Consider the following 22,983-nt stretch of genomic DNA (forward strand, 5'->3'; position numbering starts at 1 on the left):
GAGTACCGCAATGCACTGTTATGTGGGGCTACACTTGCACCTGGTTTGAAAGCTCCTGCTAGTACAAAATACAGCTCTTCTATTTCTTTGTTTGCTTTTTCTATGACATCTCATAAAATAAATTATCTGGGCATCTTTATGCATATTGCACTTGCACTGAAAGATCTGCACTGGCTGCTAATAAGCTACCCAGTAAGTCCGTATTTTGTTACAAACACTTAAAGCACTAAACAACTTGGGACCAAGACATCTTGCAGACTGCTTCCCTTGGTTCAGACCAAGCCAGGTGTGTTAACCCCTAAGTTAAGTCTTTGAAGTGAAAGAGCTGACTGGCAACATTTATTAACACTGTAGGCTATGACTGCTGTGCTTGCAAACATGGCAGGAAACCCATCCCCCAAGAGAATGATGGAATGAGATGCCTCCATGTAATAACTGTGAAGAACCTGGCCTGTATTAACCATAGTTTGGCCAGCTTGATGTATACGGATCTCAATTTTAAAATGGATGAAACTCAATTTCTCCCAGGTAAGTGTGTTCAGGAATTCAGCCCTAGTTTGTAAAATGCTTCAACCAACTTGTTCATCAAAGCACACCATCATCTTCCAGTTCCCTGGAAAGAGATGACGCAAATAATTTTAGGTACACCTTTGAGGCAACTACAAAGCCTCCAGCTGGGCTGGGGTGATAACTCTGGGATCTCATGACCAAATCCAAACGCAATACAGTCACACCTTGGGTTACAGACGCTTCCGGTTGTGCGTTTTCGGGTTGTGCACTGCGGCGGACCCGGAAGTACCGGAACAGGTTACTTCCGGGTTTCGGTGCTCACGCATGCACAGAAGCACTGAATCGCAGCCAACGCGTGTGCAGATGCGGCGCTGCAGGTTGCGAATGTGCCTCCTGCACGGATCACATTCGCAACCCAAGCATCCACTGTATTAGCTTCAATAGGCCTCTTCTTTCTTTGGGCTGAATAAGACTTCCTCATGTATTCCCTTCAGCCCCTAGCAAAAGAAAACATTCCAAGTGCATGAACACATGTCACATGGATTAGTAATGCCCACGACTGGACTCAGTGAGACTTGCAGGATTCAACACCCTCCCGCTTTGAGTTCCATGTTTCAAGAATATTGGAGCATCGGGTCTGTTTTATACCCAACACTCCTCCTTTCCCCCCATTCCAACCCCCAACACAGGCACAGCAGAATCCAAACAGATATTTCCTTTGGGAGCTGCAGGCCACAGTAACTTCTAAGCCCCCCGCTTCCCAGTCATGGCCGGGAAGGAGGAACCCACAACCAAGTGCCCCAGCCTGGTCTACTGTCTTGCATGAATGAAGTAAAGCTGAGTCAATGAATGAGAGTTATTTATGTGTCGACAGTGGCTTCTTCAGCATGGGGACTTCAAATAAGAGGGACCTCTTCCAGACCTACAACTTTCCAAATCATAACACCTTGAGCATTTTTTCCCACCAGGAGCTGAGGTCCAGACAAGTCCATCCAGCCAAAGCCAGGAACTCCCTCACTCACCCCCGCCAGCAGACTAATAGCTATGCCGAAACTTCCAAAGCATCTGTCAAGCTGTCAGTGGAAAACTCCCAGCCAAACTCGTTTGACTGTCCAACGCTGAGCCCTGGTCTGGATTAGAAAATCAAAGGTGGAAGGTCAACAAATCCCTGTTTTGCCTGGCTCCAGCTCTATCCACATGAGGAAAACCCTGGTCCCAAAAGGGAACCTAGGAACAGATTCTGTTAAGTTTCAGTTAAATTCCTCACAGCCCCACATGCACAACTAAATACTGTCAAAGCACCAGATATGAGTCACAATATTTGCATCAGTGGAGAAATTGATTCCTTCAAAAGATGCAGGGAGCACTGAAACATTTTTTTCTGTATTAGATGTATATGTACGCATACACGCCTCACATTAGAATAACAGGATTTTAGCTCTGGATTGGATCACTGAAATACTGGGTAACAATTGTGGGTACTGCTCAGGGTTTTTTAGTGTCTGTGGTCTTACACATTTGTTCCCCTTATGGCAAAACAGCACTCCCTCAAATTCATACGTTGACACTTCAAGCCCTCTAGATATGAAGGACACAAAGTAATAGGGATCTCGCCATAAATAGCCATAACTATGTGCCATTTCTCGAAGCTACTAGCATGAGTCTGACCAAGCTGCAGGAGGCAGTGGAAGACAGGGGTGCCTGGCATGCTCTGGTCCATGGGGTCACGAAGAGTCGGACACGACTAAACGACTAAACAACAACATGTGCCATTTCTGTATCAGAGTTGGGGACTGATTTTACAAGCTAATTGGGACCTGCTCCTATTTTATAGTGCTTCTCTGCTGAAATCTGGGAGGTACACAGGGCAAAGTCATTGCAGAATAACAGTGATTTTTCAAACATTTGCTAGGTTAACACAGGAAGGGGGAAGAAAAGGGTTCTTGGCAGCGTGAATAGAAATTCTTGTTCTATTGGAGAGCTATGACTAGTTCTATTTCCTCACGCTGCTGGGAAGGAATATGCAACTGGCTGATCCTAGCAATAGATTCATGAAACATGCCTTTGGCTTGACGTAGCACCTCTAAGCAATGGGCTTTGAGGCCTTAAATCTTAGAAGCCTACACAATGCTCTTCCAAGAAATCAATCAGTTCTAACAATTCAATTCTCTCTCTCATTAAAAAATAAACACCTTAAATATGAAGAGGAGGCGTTTCACATTCCAAACTACAGACTAAGGTTTACACACTTGCTAACACTATTGCATTTACGGAGGAGACCCTGAGAAGGTCGGGTCTGGGCATGGTGGTGTTCAGATACACCATGAAGAAGTCATGCTTACTAAGGGAAGGGTGGAGATTTTGAAGCAGAAGACTCATGCAAATCACACTCTCTGGGCTTGTGTCTTTTACCTATGCTTATTGCTTACTGGAGTATACAATCAATAGGTAAACTGGAGATAAAAAGCAAATAAGAAAGTAGTATGCAAGGAGCTTTGGATGATCAGGGCCTCCATTTTTACCTTTGCAATTGGCACAAGGTTACTGATATTGGAGTTGTAATGCATACACTGGGAAGGTGCCTGGTCAAATGCCTCGACGGTCACAATGACCCACAGCCATGCATTAGACAATGCAATGGAACTGTGTGCAAAGACAGGGAACTTTGGGGATTCACAATTTCACAAGGGTCATCTCAGGATTTGAGGAGAAACTACACTACATGCAACAAGCCTGAGGCTACATTGGGAAAACAACCCAAACCTCAACACATTCAGCCCTGTGCAACTAATTCAGATGAGCAAGAGACTAACCCCAAATATACTGAATCATACTCCTTCATGGCTCAAGTTTTCCAGCCCTGCCAGAATTGAGCATATTCTTTCCCCCATCCTGCCCCCACCCCAAAAGAGAGAGTTTAAGTACTCTTTCTAGTTGTGTGTATCCACAAGCAAAAGGATAACGTATTTACTAAAACAGGATAGATGTAGGGTTTTGATCTTGCCTGAAAGGTAGCCTCTAGGCAAATTCTAGTTCAGTTCATCATTGTTAGGTGACAGCTTAGATAACACTTTGCCCTGCCCAGAGGAAGTAAATTCTGTTTTTGTACTTTTGTGAAGCTAAATGCAGCACTGAACCTTTCAGGAAGTCAGCGCAGCTGCCAGCCTCATGGTTACTGGTGCTAATGTTCAGAAGGCAAAGGGAGGGAAACACTCTTCCCCTCCATCTGGGTTTAATGCTCACAGGAACCAGGTCCCACTTTCTACTCTGCCAGGCCCATTAAAACAGTTGAAGCCACAATAGTTGGTTGTGAAAGCTTCACAAACAGGCATAGGGAAGCTTTGGCCCTCCAGACTGCAATTCCCATCAACCTTGGCCATCAGCCACACTTGCTGGGACTGATGGGAGTTGTAGTTCACTAACATTCAGAGGGCCAAAGATTATCTACACCTGCTCTTAATGGAGCATGAGAAGAAAAGCATTTGAGGTTACAAAACGTGGGGACAGGAGGTTAATGGGAAGCAGAACTACCTAAAGACTGAAAAGAAAAAAGAAAAAACACACAACAGTCTCAGCTGTTCAGCAAACAGAAACGCCCAGCGACTAATCACGAGGCAGCCTAGCAAGACAGGATATCAGTATGACCGGCTCCATGCTTTAACCTTGGACTTAGAACTAGTTACAGTTAGACACACAGAGTCCCAGAGGCTCAAGCAAGTCTGTTCAGATAGTGGCTCAGCCGCCAAAGGCATCTCAGTGTATTAAATAGCCAGCTCTTAAGACAGCCTGTGCAGTTATTTTGTATATTTCGTCTATAAACCACCATAAGGATTTAGCTGGGCGGTAAGATGAGGGATGCAAACATGATGGGAGAATGCAAGGCAACAACAGGAGAGAGGCCATGACCATGCAAATTTATTCCTTCCAAGTGATTCTAAGGGGTGCAGACCATTCTATCACCTAATTCCTTGCTGTAAGTGCTATTAGAGCAGGTAAAGACACAGAAGGCAGGACGAAGAGGCCCACTATCCAAACAGCACTGCTGGAAAAGTACATGTACTCATGAGCCACAACAGACACAAACACACCCGGATCTAAAAGCGGTCAGATAAGGTCTCTCAAAAGTTTTGCTCCCATGTCTAATACCCACCGCAGAACTGCACTACTACATAGGAAACACATTCAATGCATGCAGGGCTGTTTATACAGTTCTTTTGCACCAAGTTCATCAGATATAAACAACTAAACGTAGAATTACCAGAACAGCCTAGAATTCGTTCCTTTTAAAAAGGCCGCGCCACTGTAAAGTGTTCCTAAATCCCCTCTCCATAGTGCCTTAGAAGTTCAGCTTGTACCCACCGTCACCATTAAGTTGCTGTTGCCACATGGTGCCAGCACTTTCCCCTCTATCTGAAGCTCTGTGGAGTTAACACACAGCGTTTGTCCCGAGCAGATTAGCAAGTCCAGCTCAGGAGACATTCCTTGTGCGCCTTGACAAATAAGTCCACTTCAAGAGCACCCTGCCGCTGCTGCTATGTTCAGCTTCTACCTCCCCTCTCTGTCCCGCTCTCCGATCAACAGCCCAAGTCCAGTGTTATACACTTGCCTTCTGTCTCTCTGGCAGTTTTTATCGCTTGAAAAAGATCTTTCCGCCGGTATCCAATTTCCAGTGGCAGGAGAGCGGCAGTGCAGAATCTGACAGATTCGCTGGATGCCTGAATTGAAGGAGGTAAAAAACACGGCAAGGCACGCTGCCCTGATGCAAAGTTTTGAACCCAGCGAGCTAGTTTCACTTCCCCGGGGAAATCAGGAAACGTGGCCCCTCCTTTGTAGGAGGGAAGGGGGCAGGGTTAAGAGGTTGCCACAGGGCAGCCCTCTCTATCAGGAAGTCAGGGCCCCTCTCCTCCTTCAACCTGAAGAGGGAAGGCTTAACCCTCACACACCCAGAACACCCATAGGGAGGCTGAAGATAAAAAAAGGGTTGGATTCTCAAGTCTGCATCTTACAGCGAGTGCAGTGAAGCTAATGCAATCCTGAAACTGTTGCACTGGCCAATATGGGAAAGGTGAGGGCTGGATTCTGACCTCAGTTACTAGCATTAGCCCAGTCCAGATGATTCTACCGAGTCAAAGCTGGGATCAGATTCTGACCTAAGTGACAGAAGTAGATGCCAAGCTCCCCCTCATACTGCATTTATGCCAAGGAAACAGATCAACATGACCCTCTCTTGCTAAAAGTGGGTTTTGGTGGAGTTGAAGTAAAGTATCAGCAAAGAAGCACAGGCGAAAGGTACAATATTCTTGGTAAAATACGAGGAATAGGACTGGAAGAGAAAACAGTTCTCCTGGCGATGATTAGCTAAGCAAAGCAAGCAATGACCGCAATGAGCTAATTTCTGCTGCCACGTTTCCCCACAGAGGAGCGTTAACCATTAACTGCTCTCTTCCCAGCCAGCTGGTCGCCTGTTTCTGATGTTGGTGGTGGTGGTAGAGGAAGTGCGTGTGTGTGTGTGAGAGAGAATGTGCTGGTTTCGAGGTAAACAGGATACAGAAGAGGGAGGGGATAATTGTGGGGAAATTAGGAAGACCACTTTAGGTGGGCTGTGCATTAAGGGTGCAATGTACACCACCACTCAGAGTCCCATCGTGGGAAGGGGATTAAAGGAGAAGCAGCATGAGCATGATCTCAGACCACTCAGAGGTCTCAATGGGACAGCAAGGGAAAAAGTGAAGTGTTACCTGTGGGTGGGTGTGTACTTTTGTCACCCACACCAGCACAATGGAACTGTGAGAGAAGGGAAGAGCCTGCTGGGGAGGAAGGAAAAGAGATACAAAGGTAATGTGCCTTAACCAAAAAGGCTGCTGGGAGATTGCGGGAGAGAAAGAAGAAAATCTTTACTGCATTGGGAACCAGTTTAATTATGAGGACAGGATTCAGCTTGACACGGAAGGCAAAGACGGTTAAAATGCCTAATCAGACACACTGAGTCCACCAAACTCTCTTGCTCTCACTGATTTTATGACGTGACAAATTGGACTTTGGTGTTATAGCTGTAACACCAAACAACAAAAACATTTATTGGATGATTTGGATCAAGTTTGCATCAGAAGATCAAGGCTGCAATTGAACACAGGGAGAGCCAGACGCAAAATTAGGACCAGATCACTCCAACTCCATCCCCACCACAACTGCCTACTCACTAATGGGAAACAGAACTCAATCCCAGCCTGCCTGGTCTTCTGCGTAATTATGTTGGGGGGGAGGGGAAATGAACAGAATGGACAAAAAAACAGGAAGCCATCAACAAAACCAAGGCAGACAATTAAGAGCAGCCTTGGTAGATCAGGCCAAAGCCCTACCAGTCCAGCATTATGCTCCTAAAGTAGCCAACCAAATGCCTAAGCGAAGCCCACAATGAGCACAAGAGCACTCCTGCTGATGATCCTCAGGAACTGATACTCAGAAGCATGCCACTTTGGATAGCAGAGGTTACATATAGTCATCTTGTCACTGATAATCCTCCATATGCAACCTTATAGTAAATTTCTACTTAATAGCTCAGAAACATTGAAGGAACTCTGCATTCCCTAACCTGGTATTCTCCAGATGACTTCTGAATGGCACCAGTTTGAGGAAGGTTCAAAACATGGATTTTTAAAATTTATTTCTCACCTTGCTTCCACAATGTAATTCCTAGCAGCATACATAGGGTATCCAAGGCAGTCTCCCAGCCAGGCGCTGACCAGACACAAACCTGCTTAGCTTTAGCAAAGCTGCTATATCCCGTGCCTTCTGACTAGGGAAACAACATGCATTTCCACAGCAGAGGGCAGACAGGTCTGGGCAACTATCTTCCTATGATCTATCCCCTCCCAAGCTAACGTGCATATAGCCAAGTCAATTACAGAAGGAAGGCTGAAGGATGGCTGGAAAGGTCATACTGTCGAGCTGTGATTCGAGCCTAGAGATGAGAAATAGTCTCATCTCTGTGCAAGGACACAGTTCCTAGTTTCTCAGTACTCCTGAAACAGGCTAGCAGCAAACCCAAGGTTGGCCCACGGGGCTTCCCATTTGGCCTCCAAGATAGAACCCTCCTTGTTACTTAGGCAGCTCTTCGTTAGGCAACTCGGTCACTTTGTCCTATGGGAGCTCACATATTGCAAAAAAATCTTCCTGTGCCAACAGCAACAGGAACATTGGCAGCATTCACATACACCTCAGCTGCTCACTCCCATTTGTCTGTGTTTTGACTCACACAGGGGACTGTGCAGCTGTGATACATCTTCAGGGAAGAGCTCTGTCCAAGTCTATGTTGTGCACTAAGGAAGAGGAGGGGATTAAAGAAGCATTGGCCCATAGATTGTACTGGACTAAGTCAGCAGGCAGGTCTAAAACTGCTGGCCCTTCCACCATTGCTCACTTATACAGCCCCCACAGTATGAAGCTAATTGTCAACCAGGCCACTAGTTCAAGTATTTTGCTCAGGCTTAATCAAGACTCCTTTGTTCTAGCCACAGCTCTAGAGCAGGCATGGTGAAACTTGACCCTCCAGATGTTTTGGGACTACAGTTCCCATCATCCCTGACCACTGGTCCTATCAGCTAGGGGTGATGGGAGTTGTGGTCCCAAAACATCTGGAGGGCTCTAGAGGATAAATGTCTCAAGCTGAAAGTCCTCAAAGCAAGAAAAGAGGAGCACTTCAAGTTCATGCCTATGAGCAGAGCAGGCAGATAGAAATCAGAGAAAGCTCCCCACTGAAACCAGCCTCCAATCTTGAAGTCTCCAAATCCCAGTGACTGGAGAAACGGCAGCCACAGGGGCCCAAAGGGAAAAAACTCCAATACCACATTCTCCACCCCTGATGAAGCGGCAGCAGACAAAAATGACCTCACCTTTTGCCTCCCAGTTTCACTTGCTGGAATACGAGTCAACAATTTTCATGATAGTTTTCTGGACCAGATGAGCACTTAACAGGAGAAGGACATGTGAACTCACAGAGAGTTAAGAAGGCAGCCAGGAAGCCTTGTTTCACAGGTGTACAAAAAAACATGCCTTCCCTTGAGACTCCAGGATGGAGATATTCTAGTCCAGCTGGTTCCCTCATGATACCTAACTCCCTCCTCTGTGAGCATCAGCTACCAGATCAGGGAGGATTAACCTTTCCCATCTAAAGAGGGGTGTGTGAGGAAGTAGTGAGAGGAAGAGAGAGAACTCACGTGAGTAAATTGATAATGTTTTGCTCGGCGGCTTTGCTTGCTTGTTGAGCGGAATTGAGCAATACAGCACTCTCCCACCAAGAAGGGGCAGCACTAAGCTGGAAAAACGGAAACAGACTCTTGAGGCTTGGCTGCTGACCAAGCCTGTCAGAATTGGGGCCACCAGAGCTAAGGAATGCAAGCCACAGAAAGGGAAAGAAAAAGCTCCGGAGCCAGGGAAACCTTGCCACTTGAAGACCTCATAGACCTTTTGCTTTGTAAGCCTTTCATTCGCTCCATCTGCGCAGCTTTAAAACTTCAAAGCTGTGGAGACCAAAAGCCTGTGTCACTTGGAAAGCATGCAAGTGCAATGCTCAAAGAGCCAAATCCCATGGCAGGTTCTGTGCTCTGTGACACAGCACAAAATATGCGTGTCCTCGGGCACAATTTGTCCCTTTTCAGGAAGTGCCAGCTTCAGGTGGAAAAGGGGTGGGATGAGGAGGAGAAGGATGAAGGCTTAGAAACAAAGTCTCTTGCTTGTTCTGGCCTGTCTTATCTCAAACAGCTAGTCAGCAGCAGGAAGGATTCCTTAGACTGAGCCTGTTTCAGCATTGATTGTAGGACGGATTCAAGGCTGGAGACAGGGAGAAAGGCAAAGACAACAGCATCAGGACCTGTGCTGGCTGGACTCCACAGGACTACCACCACCAGCACAGAAAGGATCCCAGTTACGTTTTATATGTTGCTGCAATTTATTGTGCGTTTCTTAAATGTAGTTTACAGTGGTGCCCCGCAAGACGAAAAACTCGCTAGACGAAAGGGTTTTCCGTTTTTTGAGTCGTTCCGCAAGACGAATTTTCCTATGGGCTTGCTTCGCAAGACGAAACGTCTTGCGAGTTCTTGCGAGTTTGTTTCCTTTTCCTTAAAGCCGCTAAGCCGTTAATAGCTGCTAAGCCGCTAACAGCCGCTAAGCCGCTAATAGCCGTGCTTCGCAAGACGAAAAAACCGCAAGACGAAGAGACTCGTGGAACGGATTAATTTCGTCTTGCGAGGCACCACTGTAATCTTATTAGTAAGCTGCCTTGAATGGATTTGTATTCTGAAAGGTGGGACAAACAACTGTAATGAATAATAATGGACCACCCAAGACAGATAGAAACCCAGCAACTAGATCATGCAACATATCCAGATGCTAACTTTGCCTGCCCGCCTATCCACTCAGACAACACTACTGTAGGGCTTAATAATATTCACCACACCATCAGGGGCTCATTCAACTGCTTATACTTCTACCTCCACTGTTGGACATCAGTTGCTGGGAAGAACAAATGGGAAGGCTAGGGAGAGTGCCTTGAACTCAGGTCTTGCTTGCAAATGTCTCCGCAGCATCTGGTTGGCCACTGTAAGAAAAGGAGGCTGGACTAGATGGGCCTTTGGTCTGATCCAGCACAGCCCCCCCTTATCTTCAACATGTGATGGAAGCCATCACCTGCCAACAAAGACCTTCTATAAGGCGCAAATAGATCAGTCACTATGCAGGAGTGTAAATGGATACAAGCCAGACTTATAAATCCCATGTACATTTAGAAACCAGCAGGAGAACATTTCAGCCTTCCAGGATACTCTGCCACTGACCTAAACATCAATATTCTTCATGCAAAAAACAAACTTCCAAGGGAGAATCCAGCATGAAATTGTTGAATAGCATTTACCATCAGGTTTGACTGTATTCGTGGGCTTAAATCAGAACCAAGGGTGTGGGGAAGTAGGGGAGCGGGGGAAGTCCCATTATACAAGTAGAAAAGCTTGTGCTGGTGGGATAGAAATGCTCTTATGCATGTGAAATTTGGATTTCAAACTGAAAACAGTATCATGACTACATGAATAAATGCTGTTTGCTTTTGCTAAAGGAATGGTAAACACATTTAGTTGGAAATAAGCACCATTTTGTTGTGGATATGGTCCTAGTGTATGATCTGAAGGCACACACACACGAGGCCTTGCTGAAGCTAAGCAGCTCTGGGTCTATTCAGTGCTTGAATGTTTACTCCCTTGGAAAGAGAGGTGGGATATAATGGAGAAGTGAGATATAAAGTAAAATTTAAATCAATAAAGATAAACAACAAATAAACTATTCTGATTGTTACTTCAGGCATTTTGTTAACTACCTTGCCTCTTCTTTTGGAAAGAAAAGGCAAAACAAAAATAGTAAAAATATAGGAATAATGCACACCATGGGCAGAAATCCCTGGAAATTATTCTGAGAGAATCCGATCTGTAGACTTGTTTTTAACACCCATTGTCTTGCTTTGTAGCTTCTCCTTTATCCTTCAGAAGAACTGGTGACAGATACCTTCCCTGGGCATAATGGGCACTGTAAGCAATCTGCCTTGCTTGGGACACAGTGACCCAGCTAACAGCATGATAAAGGGCTGCAGGCAGGGCACAAGAGACTGAACACTTGAAACAGATTCCCATCTCTGCATAAAGGGGGAATTCAAAAAGTTTAAGGAAGGAAGTAATCAGATCATAGGTGAATGAGGGGTGGTGTTGCTTTCAGCTCTTCTGCTTTCCACATCACCCCAGGATTTAAAAATATCTGAAGGAAGGCTAGCTGTAAGTACCTCCCACCATGAAGCATAGTCCATGCGCCTAAGATGTATGGATTCCTCCACAGTGGTGCCCCAATGATGGGAGCTCTTTATCCAGAAAAGCTCACCTGACCAATTCTACAAATAGTTTAGAAAGCAGTTTACAATCAGTTTAGGTAAAGCTTTCGTCCTCTTGGAACAATGTCAGAATCTGCCTACAGATTAAAAAAAAAAATATTATTACTCATTTGTTTTCCTGGTTGGCTGTTAATTTGGAATACATTTTTTTCCTGATGGGGTTCCATTGTCTCATTGTACTTTATGTTGCATTCCAATGTGAGCCATCTTTGAGATCTTGGCTAAGACACAAGCTTACACACCTGAATTTTAAAGACACAAAAACGTGAGAACGGTGGTATAGTCGTAATGGGTTATTAGGTCAAGTAATACGAATAAGGAGTGGCAGAAGTGGACAATTGGTGAGCCAAGGTTGGATCACAGTCAATATAAGACACAATGTGACATGCTAATAATGTACATAACTGCCTGCTATCTTTCTCCTCATACTATGTAATGAGCTGAGCTTGATTGAAAAAGTTGAGCTTGAATCTTAGCAAGAAAAAGGCACGGTGGGTCAGTGATTCCGGTGTCTGGGAAACTGGACAGCTGTCTGTCCTGGATGGGGCAGATATGCAGTCAGGGGTGCTTCTGGGTCCAGCTTTGTCACTGGTCCACAGGTAGACTCAGTGGCTGGAAGCACCTTTTACCAGCTGCGCTTGGTACAGAAGCTTTTATTCTTCCTGGACTGGGAAAACTTGACCACAATAGTTCAGACACTGGTGACTTCAAGTCTGGATTGCTGCAATGTACTCTAAGTGGCGCTCCATTGTGCTTGACCTAGAAACTGCCGTTGGCGTAGAATGCTGCAGCACAGTTGCTAACAGGAGTGAGACCCTGCTCAGATATCTGCACTGGTTGCTGATTTCTTACCGGGCAGAGTTCAAGGTGTTACTATTAGTATACAAAGCCCTTAATGGCTTGGGACTAGATTACTTGTGGGATCACCTTACCCAATATGTGCCCTCTAAACCACTTTGATCTACAGAACTGGCACTGTTACAGGTGCCACATAATACCTGCTACACAGTTTTAAGGAATCAAGTCTTTGAGTATTTCAGCACCCATACTTTGAATTTCCCTGCCTCTTGACATTGGGCAGGTGCCCTGACTACATTCTTTTTGGCACTTGCTTGTAACAGGTATTGGCAATCCTACGGACACGACTAAATGACTAAACAACAACCCAGACCCATAAATGTTGGTGTGTTTTAATATTTTCTACAGTTTATTTTAATGATTTTTAAAATTGTTTAAAATTGTTTTTCTGATAATTTTGGTATTTTTTGGAAACCACTTTGAGGTTTTATTACAATCAAGCGGTACAGAAAATGTTGACGGGACGTGGGTGGCACTGTGGTCTAAACCTCTTGGGCCTGCCGATTGGAAGGTCGGCAGTTTGAATCCTCGCAATGGGGTGAGCTTCCGTTACTCTGTCTCAGTTTCTGCCAACCTAGCAGTTTGAAAGCACACCAGTGCAAGTAAATAAATAGGTACCACTGCAGTGGGAAGGTGAACGGCGTTTCCATGCGCTCTGGCTTCTGTCACGGTGTCCCATTGCACCAGACTGGACTTAACCATCCAGGGGTCCTTTACCTTTATTTTTACCTATATAAAATGTTGTTAAATAAATATGTCTAGTGTGGCTCTATCTATGCAGTCTGCTGCATTTTAAGGATATGCACCCTTAATAAAGGAATCTGACCCTAGTATTAGTCCAGGACATGGATGGACAACTTTGATCACACCAGCAAAACAACTTCCTGTGCCAGATGTGTGCACCCTATTTGCCTGTTTCAGTTTCAAGTAACTTACTGCAATTTGCACACTGTTTTCTCAAATTACAGTGGGCAGACACCTCTTCATCAAACCATGTGCTGGTTTTGGAGTGGCTATCCTCATGTACAAAAGCAGAAGTTACTTGAACAATCCTCCCATGGCTTGCCTTCTCATTTCCCAACCTGCTCTTACTATTTGGCTAGCCTTGTAAATAGTTAGCATTGGCTGTCTGGGTTGAGGAAGATTTGCCACCCAATAGGGAAACAGGGAATGAACCCTTTCAGATTGCCAGTATGCCAGTAAAGGACTAATAGTCACCAAGCTGGCAAGTAATTTTTGTGAACCACTTTAAGGTGATGTGCAACACTTGCTAATAACCAAGATTATTGGTCAGGAATACTATTGTCTGCTGGAAGCCTCAGGAAGGTTTAAAAATAGTGTTTGTTTTTTAAAGCAACACAGAATGAAACAGGACCCATTATAGGCCCCCATTCTTTTGTCATCTTATTATGGGGTGCTATTCCATTTCGTTTTACACTTGCAAGCTACATTTCTCCCTGTGCTTTATTCTATCTACCTTCAGCAGCTGCCTCTCTTTCTAGGGCACGTTTTAAGATGAATAGAGACATCCACAAAGGTTGAGCATCAAAAGAAGGGAAGAAATGTCATGCCTGACTCCAGGAGAGAGATGGTATGCTTTGCAGCAGACTGCCACTGAGCCAGAAGAAAAATAAAATGGACATGGAAGATCAAACAGCAAATATAGGGCAGGATTGTTAGCATACCTGCATTTAACAGAAAGAATAAAAATGAGAGAGGCGTAGATAAAACGGTTCCAATTTTAAAAACTGGACCCTAAAGAGATACTTTTGGCACTGTATTGATTTGGGAAATCTAGCCTTTAAGCCACTGCACTTAACTCTCCTACCACACTGCCAAATCACAAATGAGAATTGCTGCCTTTTCCCTCCGCACCCAACTGTCATCACATCCCAATCCAAGCTCTCCAGGACAGAACAAGTAGCAGCCCCCCCCGGCTCCCCCCTTCCTCCCCAGCATGCCTCTTCTGCACCCCCCTCTCCTCTCAATTTCCATCCAACGTCGCCTCCCTACACCAACATCCTTCTCTCCCCTTTTGCGGGGCTCCCTCCAGAAAATGAGGATATATTGGGCTCAGGAAGACTCTCCTTGCCTCCAACTGGGACTTACTGATTTAATTCCCCCCCTTTACCCCCCTCCTGTGTGGACACCCCTCCCCCCAGCACCCACTCCTCTTCCTTCAGACCCTTTTCCTTTCCTTCCCTTCCCTCTCTCTCCTTCTGCCAGGATCCCTCTTCCATTCTCTCCCTTTCTCTGCTTCCTAGAGCAGAGTCCCTCCCACCAAGGGCTTCTGTAGCGCTTTTAGGCAGCTTAGTTTGCAGTGATGGAAAGGGAGATGCAGTCAGGTCTCACTTTGGAAAAGCAGTGTCAGGGCTGTGGGAGCATCCAAGAGCCCTTACACTGCCTTCTCAAAATCAGGCATGCTTTGGGGAGGTGGCAGGGTCCACTCAAAACAACAACAACAACTCTGTCCGGATTTTCAATTTTGAAAATATGGCAACCCTAGTTAACTGCTATGTGGGAACTCATTCCCAGACATTCCGTGAGAAAATGAAAGCCTTTCGGGGCAAAAGGTCATCACAACAACAGGGTTATAAAGTCATATGCTCAAAGTCATAAGCCATGACAAAGTGCATGAAATTTCTCTGGTAATAAACTTGGTTATCTCAAATGCAAAGCTAACTTGTCAACAAGCCACCTTTGCACTGATTTCAATATTTATTTATTAAATCTGTATACTGCTTTTCATCTGTAGATCTTAGGGAGCTTCATAACATAAAAACGCAAGATGCACATCCAAATAAGTGACCTTGATAAAATTTTAATACTTCTTTTAAAACGGCCAATTTTAAAGATAAGTGATAGTTGATGCATGGCACTCCCACATCTAAAAAATGTAAGCTGGGAAAAGTTTGATCCACCTCCCCCACTTCCACAACAGACCCATGCTCACTGAGTCCCCACCTACCTTTTTCTCAGAAGCAGGCACAAAAAGCTCCTTATATTTTTAAACGCAAGTATAGCGTGTAAGACAACTCCCATGATGACATGTGTGCAGATGTTGTATCCACTTTGTGAAAGACTCAAGACTCCAAGAAGTCACCTAATTAAAAAGAAAAAGCAAGTCTGATATTTGCTGCCAAAGAAAAATTCAAATATAACTCGTATAGGTTGATGTTCCGTTAGGATCTCTGTACTGAACCATGGATAGATGAGGCACGGCAAGGAAGGTTTTAGGTTTAATAAAAAAACAAAAAAACACAAAGTGACTTAAGTCAGATTCTTTTTCAGATGTGCCAACATTTCTACACAACAGCAGCCACAGAGGTTTCCTAAATACCTGACAATATCCCAGACACTAAACAAAAAAGAACCCCTGTGTTGCGAACAGAACAATCTGACAACCCAAAAGCAACACGGCAGGCTAATAATATAATTACAATTCTTTTGTATCACTATTGAATTATGTCTTAATTGACAATCAGATAACGTACAATATATACATGGTGACACCAACATATGTATCCTGTGTACCCTTTTGGACGTTTTACTTGGTTTTATTGTGTAATAACCATTTACAGAATGTTCAGGTATATCGTCTCATTTATTGTATTTGAATGTAACTGATTCTATTTGGTATTATTATCAGCTGAGGAAGAACATTGATTGAAACAGTCGGTCATCCTGGAAGGACTGCCCTGTTGCTGTGTTTGGAGCACCAACGTTCTTCAGCTTACTCTCTACAAATACTGCATATCTGCCTCAAGCTTTGGTGATTCTTCGTGACGTGACACAGCCTAAAAATCCCTTATTTTGGGGCATTTTCTTAACTCACATTAGCTGGTGTCACCATGTATATATTGTACGTTATCTGATTGCCAATTAAGACATAATTCAGTAGTGATTCAAAAGTATTGTAATTATATCATTAGCCTACTGTGTTGCTTTTGGGTTGTCAGTCAATATGTCAGAGACTTACATTCACACATGATGCCTCCCCCATGATTCTTAAAAGCCCCATCTTTGACTGACATCCTCTTGGTTTCAAGGCTGATCCACTGAAGCCTCGAAACCTAAAGAAAGTTTTTTCAGAATGATAGACTAATCCAACAAATTCCAGCCTTGCCTGGTTAGAACTGTAATGCTTACCAAGTGACAGACCAAATGCCAACCAACAGCCTATCTGATAATAGTATCCAATTGTGGCTAAGCATTCCATATGAAAAATAATGCCAATGTGAAACTGGCATTCTTGCAACAACATCATCCATTTGCAATGGCAGGAGTAAGGTCTCCATGCTGCCCAGCCACGCATCCCGCCCTTCCTATACAATCTGCCACCATATGCCCTGTAACCCTCCCTCCAGTTCTACTGCCACAATTAAAATTACACAACCCAGCTTCTCCTACTGACATATCTGAACAGAAATAAGAAGAGAGGTTAGGAGCAAAACAAAAAGAAACACACAAGCAGTTGCAGAGGAGACGAGTCTAGTGCTGCCAACTAGAGAGAATTTTACGGGCTTGGCCAATTGCCATCACAAGAGAACGCAAAGCCAAAAAGTTCCAGCTGAGCAGTTTGTGCTATTATTGTGCCCATGTGTGCCGTTATAGCAAGCGCTGAGGCATCACATGGGGGCAGTAACTGCATTTGTAGTGGGGTACACATGTGAAAGCACTAAAAGCTTTGTGCTGCTACTGCAATGAACATTGTATTGCTCCGTTCAGCTCTGCCTCTCAATACGAGGCCAGCAGGGAAGTGGCAGGCACCATTTTGTAGAGTGCACCTGGAGAGACCACATGAGTATGCATATAGTGGTTGTCTAGATGGGTAAAGGGACGCGGGTGGTGCTGTGGGTAAAACCTCAGTGCCTAGGACTTGCTGATCGTAAGGTCGGCGGTTTGAATCCCCGCAGCGGGGTGAGCTCCCGTCGTTCGGTCCCAGCTCCTGCCCACCTAGCAGTTCGAAAGCACCCCTAAGTGCAAGTAGATAAATAGGTACCGCTTTATAGCGGGAAGGTAAATGGCGTTTCCATGTGCGGCCCTGGTGCTGGCTCGCCAGAGCAGCTTCATCACGCTGGCCATGTGACCCGGAAGTGTCTTCGGATGGCGCCGGCTCCCAGCCTCTTGAGCGAGATGAGCGCGCAACCCTAGAGTCGGACCTGACTGGCCCATACGGGCAGGGGTACCTTTACCTTTAGATGGGTAAAAGTAAGTCAGCAAGTGCAGCAGAGGGGCCAATCCCCTCCTTCTCAGCTGAACCACCATCTCACACTGGGCCACTTCTCAGACAGTGCTGCAGTTGTGAGGCTGCAGTCCCTGGAGGCAGGAGTGAGGAAGTCACCAAATTACACAACCCCCCCCCCCCCCAGACAGGGAAACATTATCCTCACAAAGGAAAGGCCATCTAAACATGCTTGGGAGCACACTTGCCCTTGAGCCCTTATCTTAAAGAATTTCAGGTGGGGGTGAACATAGAGAAGGTGAAGTTGGCCATTCTCAGAGGTGCTCACTTAAGCAAAACACAGCACAGGCCACAAGTGCCCTGAAGTCAAGATTATTACCAAGTTAACTGCATCTGGGGTGGTGAGGAAGGTGCTCAATTTCCATTCCATATTTTCTCCAGGAGTTCAGAACTACCTACAGCGTTCACCACACCTTTTATTTGCTTGCCACCCTTTGAGGGAGGTTAGATTGAGAGATAGTACTGGGAAACCTTGGGCTAGTCACTTTTTGGCGGAGCTGCTTTTTGAAGCTGGGCCTCCCTGTTCTACGAACGAAACTCTAGCTGTTACATCACACTAACCTGGCTTGCTGACTTGTCAAGTTTGTAAGCCAAGGGTGCCCAAACGTTTTTCAAGGGGGGCCAGATTTGATGAAGTGAACATGTATGAGGACCCCCAAGTTGTTGAGCTTTTTTTAGGATTTTACCCCAGGACATATACTGCCACAAAGGCCAGATTAACTTGGCCGGCGTGGTGTCCGGATTAGGCTCCCAAAGCAGACTTTAGACATGTCTGTTGTAAGCGGAATAGAAATCTTCTGGCTTCTAGAAGGCAGACATTTCTGCAATTAGCAGTTCTGCTATTCTTCCTAAAAACAAGCTCTTAAACTATGTTATCAGTATTACACAGACTCTTTTCTACTACCACTCAAATGGTAACCAGAATTCTCAACAGAGCCAGCCAAGGTTTCTAGATCTGCAGATCAGAGCAATCTGTCAGAAAACACGTGTCTGCCCTTTGCAATGTTTCTTGGGTTCTGCCAAGCAACAGAGACTTAATTGAATGGCTTTCAATATTTAACACTAATGAAAAGAGTTCTTCCCCAGAACACAGAAGCCATCGCTGAGTTCTGAACACTCATTCAAGTCAGTCTCAGCTGAACTCTGAAACAGATCACCTCACAGAATGTAAGATGGCCAGCAGCTTAAATGGCTTTTTAAAATGCCCAAACCAATTTACAGAGGATAGGCCTATCAATCACTGTTAGCCATGAAAGCTGAAATGAAAGTGCCACAGATGGAGGCCGTACAGATCTGAATACCAGTTGCTGAAGGGTAAATCATAGAGAGAGCCATCACATTCATGACTTGTTAGTGGATGATTCCTGTTAGAAACATCTGGCTGATTCCTGTTAGAAAGTGAATGCCAAGGAATTATTGTGGGTCTAATGAGAGATTGAGAAGTTTCTACCTGCAATCTTGTTAGATTCTACAGGCCAGGCCCCATTGTGACTTCTTCCTGAGGTGAGGACACTACAGAATAGGGATGGAGAATCCCAGTGTTATTGGGCTACAACTCCTGGCCTGGGGCTGATGGGAGTTGGAGCCCTAAAACATACGGAAAGCTACAGGCTCCCCATTCTAGCGCAGAATATATTGCAGGTACCTGTGTCTACTTACTACAAATGTGTTATACTGGGCATAGCTGTAAACAGAAATAATGTAATGTACGCAATAATCTTGCAGGAAAACAATTCATTGGTTTAAGAATGGAGACGAGCAGCTCACAGGTGAAGTGAAATGTTAAGAGTTCTCCAGCTGTGAGAGAGGCCACCCTCATGAAGCCCAAATAGTTTCTACAGGGGAGGCAAGCTTCACATCCACCCCAGTTTGTCTCACATTTCATCCAGGATGTCCCTTCCCACTGACCTGGCTAGCTAAGACTATTTCTCCACTGGCTTTTATGTTCCCAGGAACCAAAATTACACAGTAAACACATACAACTACTTCCAAGTGAGGGAGTAAGAGATGCAGCCAAGGCATTGCTTGTTGAAGTGTCCTGGCTATACTTGAGTAGAGTTTATCTTGATTTAGAGTGGCACACTATTTAAATTTGGGATCGCCCACAATCAAGGCAATAACAACACAACTCTCAGGTGTTGCAGAAGAGAAGAGAGAAACCACATGACACATTTCAGTTGAAATAGCCCTCTGGTCGGACAGGATAAATTATTATGCTGTGCATGTTGAGTTGCCAAACAGACAGCTACCTTGTTTGTGTGTTACACTAAACCAGTGTTCAGTGATACGTGCACAGGTCAGAATGAATGAAATCTCACATGTTCCCTCTTTCCCCCTATAACAGTTGGGAAAAGAAATTCATTAGTGTTTACTTTGACAGAGGTCTGTTGTTTTATACCAATCAAAGATTGGAATTTAAAACAAACTCTGGTCAAATAAACAAGCCAACTTCAAACCATAGATTATTACTGTAATGTGTATGGGTTGCTCGTGCGTAAGTTGCCGCCTCTCCAGGCTTTGTTGCCTTGCTAAACCTTTCAGTCTGGGCAGCCCTTCACTTTGTGGCTGCCTCAGTCGCTAGCAGAATCCATCAGTGGGCGTTTCTTAAATCTTTTCCAACATAAAAGTTGTTTGACACCCAGTCTCCTCCTACTCTCTCTGCGCGGAAGTCTTCTGCGCAGGGTGGGCGTGGGTAGCGGAGGACCCGTGCTCTCCCCGCTGGTGTCCGGTGAAGAGTCCTGGAGCCCTCTCGCCGATTCCCCCATCAGCCCCTCTATATCCCTGGTGTTGCGCTGATTTGCTTCCCCATCTGCGGAGCTGCCTCTCTCCCTGCTGGGCCCTTCTCCAGCATCATTTGAGAGCCTTCCCTCCGCCTCTAGCTCCGATGTCAGTTCCCAGACAATTACAGTGGTACCCCGCAAGACGAACGCCTAGCAAGACGGAAAACCCGCTAGACGAAAGGGTTTTCAGTTTTGGAGGCGCTTCGCAAAACGAATTTCCCTATGGGCTTGCTTCACAAGACGACAGCCATAAGGGAAATCTCAGGGACAGCGGGGAAGTGCAGCGCGTCTTCCCCACTGTCCTCGGACCTCCTCCAAAGCCTGGCGGCGGGGCGGGGACACCTCCTCCCGCCGCCGCCCAGCTTCGGAACGGTGCTCTGAAGCCGGGCGGGGGGGAGGGAACACCTCCCGCGGCCGCCCGGCTTCGGAACGGTGCTCCGAAGCCGGGAGGGGGGGAGGGAACACCTCCCGCGGCCGCCCGGCTTCGGAACGGTGCTCCGAAGCCGGGTGGCGGGGCGGAAACACCTTCTGAAGGCGGGCGGGGGGCGAAGGTCTTTGCTCCCCCCTGCCTGCCTGTCCCGGAGGGCTTTTGAAGGCAGGGGGGGAGCAAAGACTTTCGCCCCTCGCCCGTCTTCAGAAGAGGTCCAGGACCTCTTCTGAAGGCTGGCGGGGGGCAAAAGTCTTTGTCCCCCCTGCCTGCCTTCCCAGGGGCTTTTAAATCGCCCCGGACAGCGGAGAAGTCCTCCGCTGTCCCGGGGCGATTTTAAAATGCCGCCCGCCAGCATTTTAAGATCGCCCAGACAGCGGAGAAGTCCTCCGCTGTCCCGGGGTTTTTTAAAATGCTGGGAGTGGGAAGAAAAGCCCTTGTCCACCCCCCCCCCCCCCAGCCTTCAGAAGAGGTCCGGGGACAGACTGTCCCCGGACCTGGTCTGAAGGCGGTTTCCCTAGGAACGCATTAATTGATTTTCAATGCATTCCTATGGGAAACCGTGCATCGCAATACGAAAAACTCGCAAGACGAAGAGACTTGCGGAACGAATTAATTTTGTCTTGCGAGGCACCACTGTACATTGCATGCAACAAGGCAGCAGGATTCTGTGAAACCAGAAGTAAATGCAAGCAAGTCTTCCTCCTCACTACATGGAAGTGAAGAACAGGTGTAAGTCCAAGGCTTTGCTTGGGTTCATTCCAAGTAAGGGGATAACATGGATCCCCCAGAAAAGACCCTGGAGCTGCTACCCAAAGCCACCCACCATCACAGTAACATCTTCAGTTTAGCTTCTGTGGTCACCTGGATCTCAGTCTCTCTCTTCCCCCATTAATTTGCACAAAGTCATAAGAGGCTGAACATATTTCGAAGAGACTGAGTTAATTAGGGCCTCAAAGTACTTGTACAGTCATGAGCTCAGAAAACCAGAGATGGGTGGAATTCAGTATTCACAGGGAATACTGTACGTGATGTTGGAACGAAACAGGGAGTCGCTGAAACATCTTGCCCATAATACAAGCCTAGCCAACCATTATTAAATTATTTCAGTATCACTGACCTTACGAGCCAACATTTAACTTTAAATTAGGACATGCTGCATGGAATACTGAATATACAGTGTAAAACACTGTGGTGGATTCAACTTGACCCCATTTAAGGCCAATCTTGCAGTGTTAAAAGCATGGGGGCTGCTTATTGGAGACTTACGGTGGGATTCAACAGAGGAAGCCCTGCCAGAAGTTTTGTCAGGGGAGGGGAGACATCAGTTTTCCCCTCCCGGGGGGGGGGGGGGGGCTCAGGGAGGGAGGGGAGATACGAACTCTGGAACAGTGCACAGAGGGGGGAATCATATCATCTGGCAAGTCCCTGAAAGAACAATCACTTTAGAGCAAGGTTGAATTTCTCCCTAAAGTCCTAATGACTCCGTCAGTTGTGCAGATACGAGGTAGCAGGCAATACAACCAGTTTGCTCCATATCCTTGCTGCTCTATGGGATCAGTGAAACAGAAGCATTTCCATGTGCACCCTCCCCTTCTGCACTTTCTGCATATTTGTTTCATCTTTCATCTGGGACATCCAAATATCTCCTCCCCTCTAATTTAGCATGGTATCAGAGCTAAGCGCCATCTGTATTGTGGAAGCCTATATACAACTCTTGGGAGTAAATTACAATCATGTTTGGACTTGCTGTATACAGATGTATGGAAATGTGCACATTGATTTAATAAGCCCACTAGGTGATCAGGACTTTCACAAGTTTGAATTTTTAAAGCAAAGATCAAAGTAATCAAACAGGTTTAAAAAAAAGTAGAGCAGAGGCTTGTGGAACTTGTCAAAGCAAGAGGGTCAAGTGCCAAAAATAGTGCTCAGAAAGCAATATTTAGTATACTGAGAGTGAGCAAATAGACACTATAAACAGAACTTTACAAAAATACCCCATGCCAGCCCCTGCTTTGCCCACGTCAAATTACTAGCCTGGCATGTGATTTGCTATGTAAGGAAGCAATTTGGGCTTTTGCTCCAGTGTGATATCATGCGTTGTGATTATGCACCACCACAGCAGCCCATGATACCACAACTTGATCAGGGTGCAACTGATCAAGTCAGACTTGGCAAGAGACAGTGGCATCACGTAGGCAGTAAGCACACTGAGCACTATCCTATCCACGCCAGTTGA

The 22,983-nt window shown here is 45.8% G+C and overlaps 1 protein-coding gene across 15 annotated transcripts in view; it reads right to left on the reverse strand.

Moving 5' to 3' along the window:
- MGAT1 (alpha-1,3-mannosyl-glycoprotein 2-beta-N-acetylglucosaminyltransferase) overlaps positions 1-22,983 on the reverse strand; it is a 45,244-nt gene that overhangs the window by 17,444 nt on the left and 4,817 nt on the right. For 6 of the 15 annotated variants that reach the window (XM_083492896.1, XM_083492908.1, XM_083492902.1 and 3 more), the window contains one exon: positions 15,261-15,395. The exons of 3 other annotated variants lie outside the window; for them this stretch is intronic. The gene's annotated coding sequence lies outside the window, so the exon portion shown is untranslated. Of the gene's footprint in view, positions 1-734; positions 1,008-4,869; positions 5,335-8,402; positions 9,340-13,075; positions 13,978-15,260; positions 15,396-22,983 lie in introns of those variants that run through there. 6 more of the 15 variants (XM_083492903.1, XM_083492904.1, XR_014523081.1 and 3 more) reach the window with 6 other exon arrangements.

The sequence above is a fragment of the Podarcis liolepis genome, assembly GCF_965112155.1.
Source record: "Podarcis liolepis genome assembly, chromosome: 2".
NCBI lineage: Eukaryota > Metazoa > Chordata > Lepidosauria > Squamata > Lacertidae > Podarcis > Podarcis liolepis.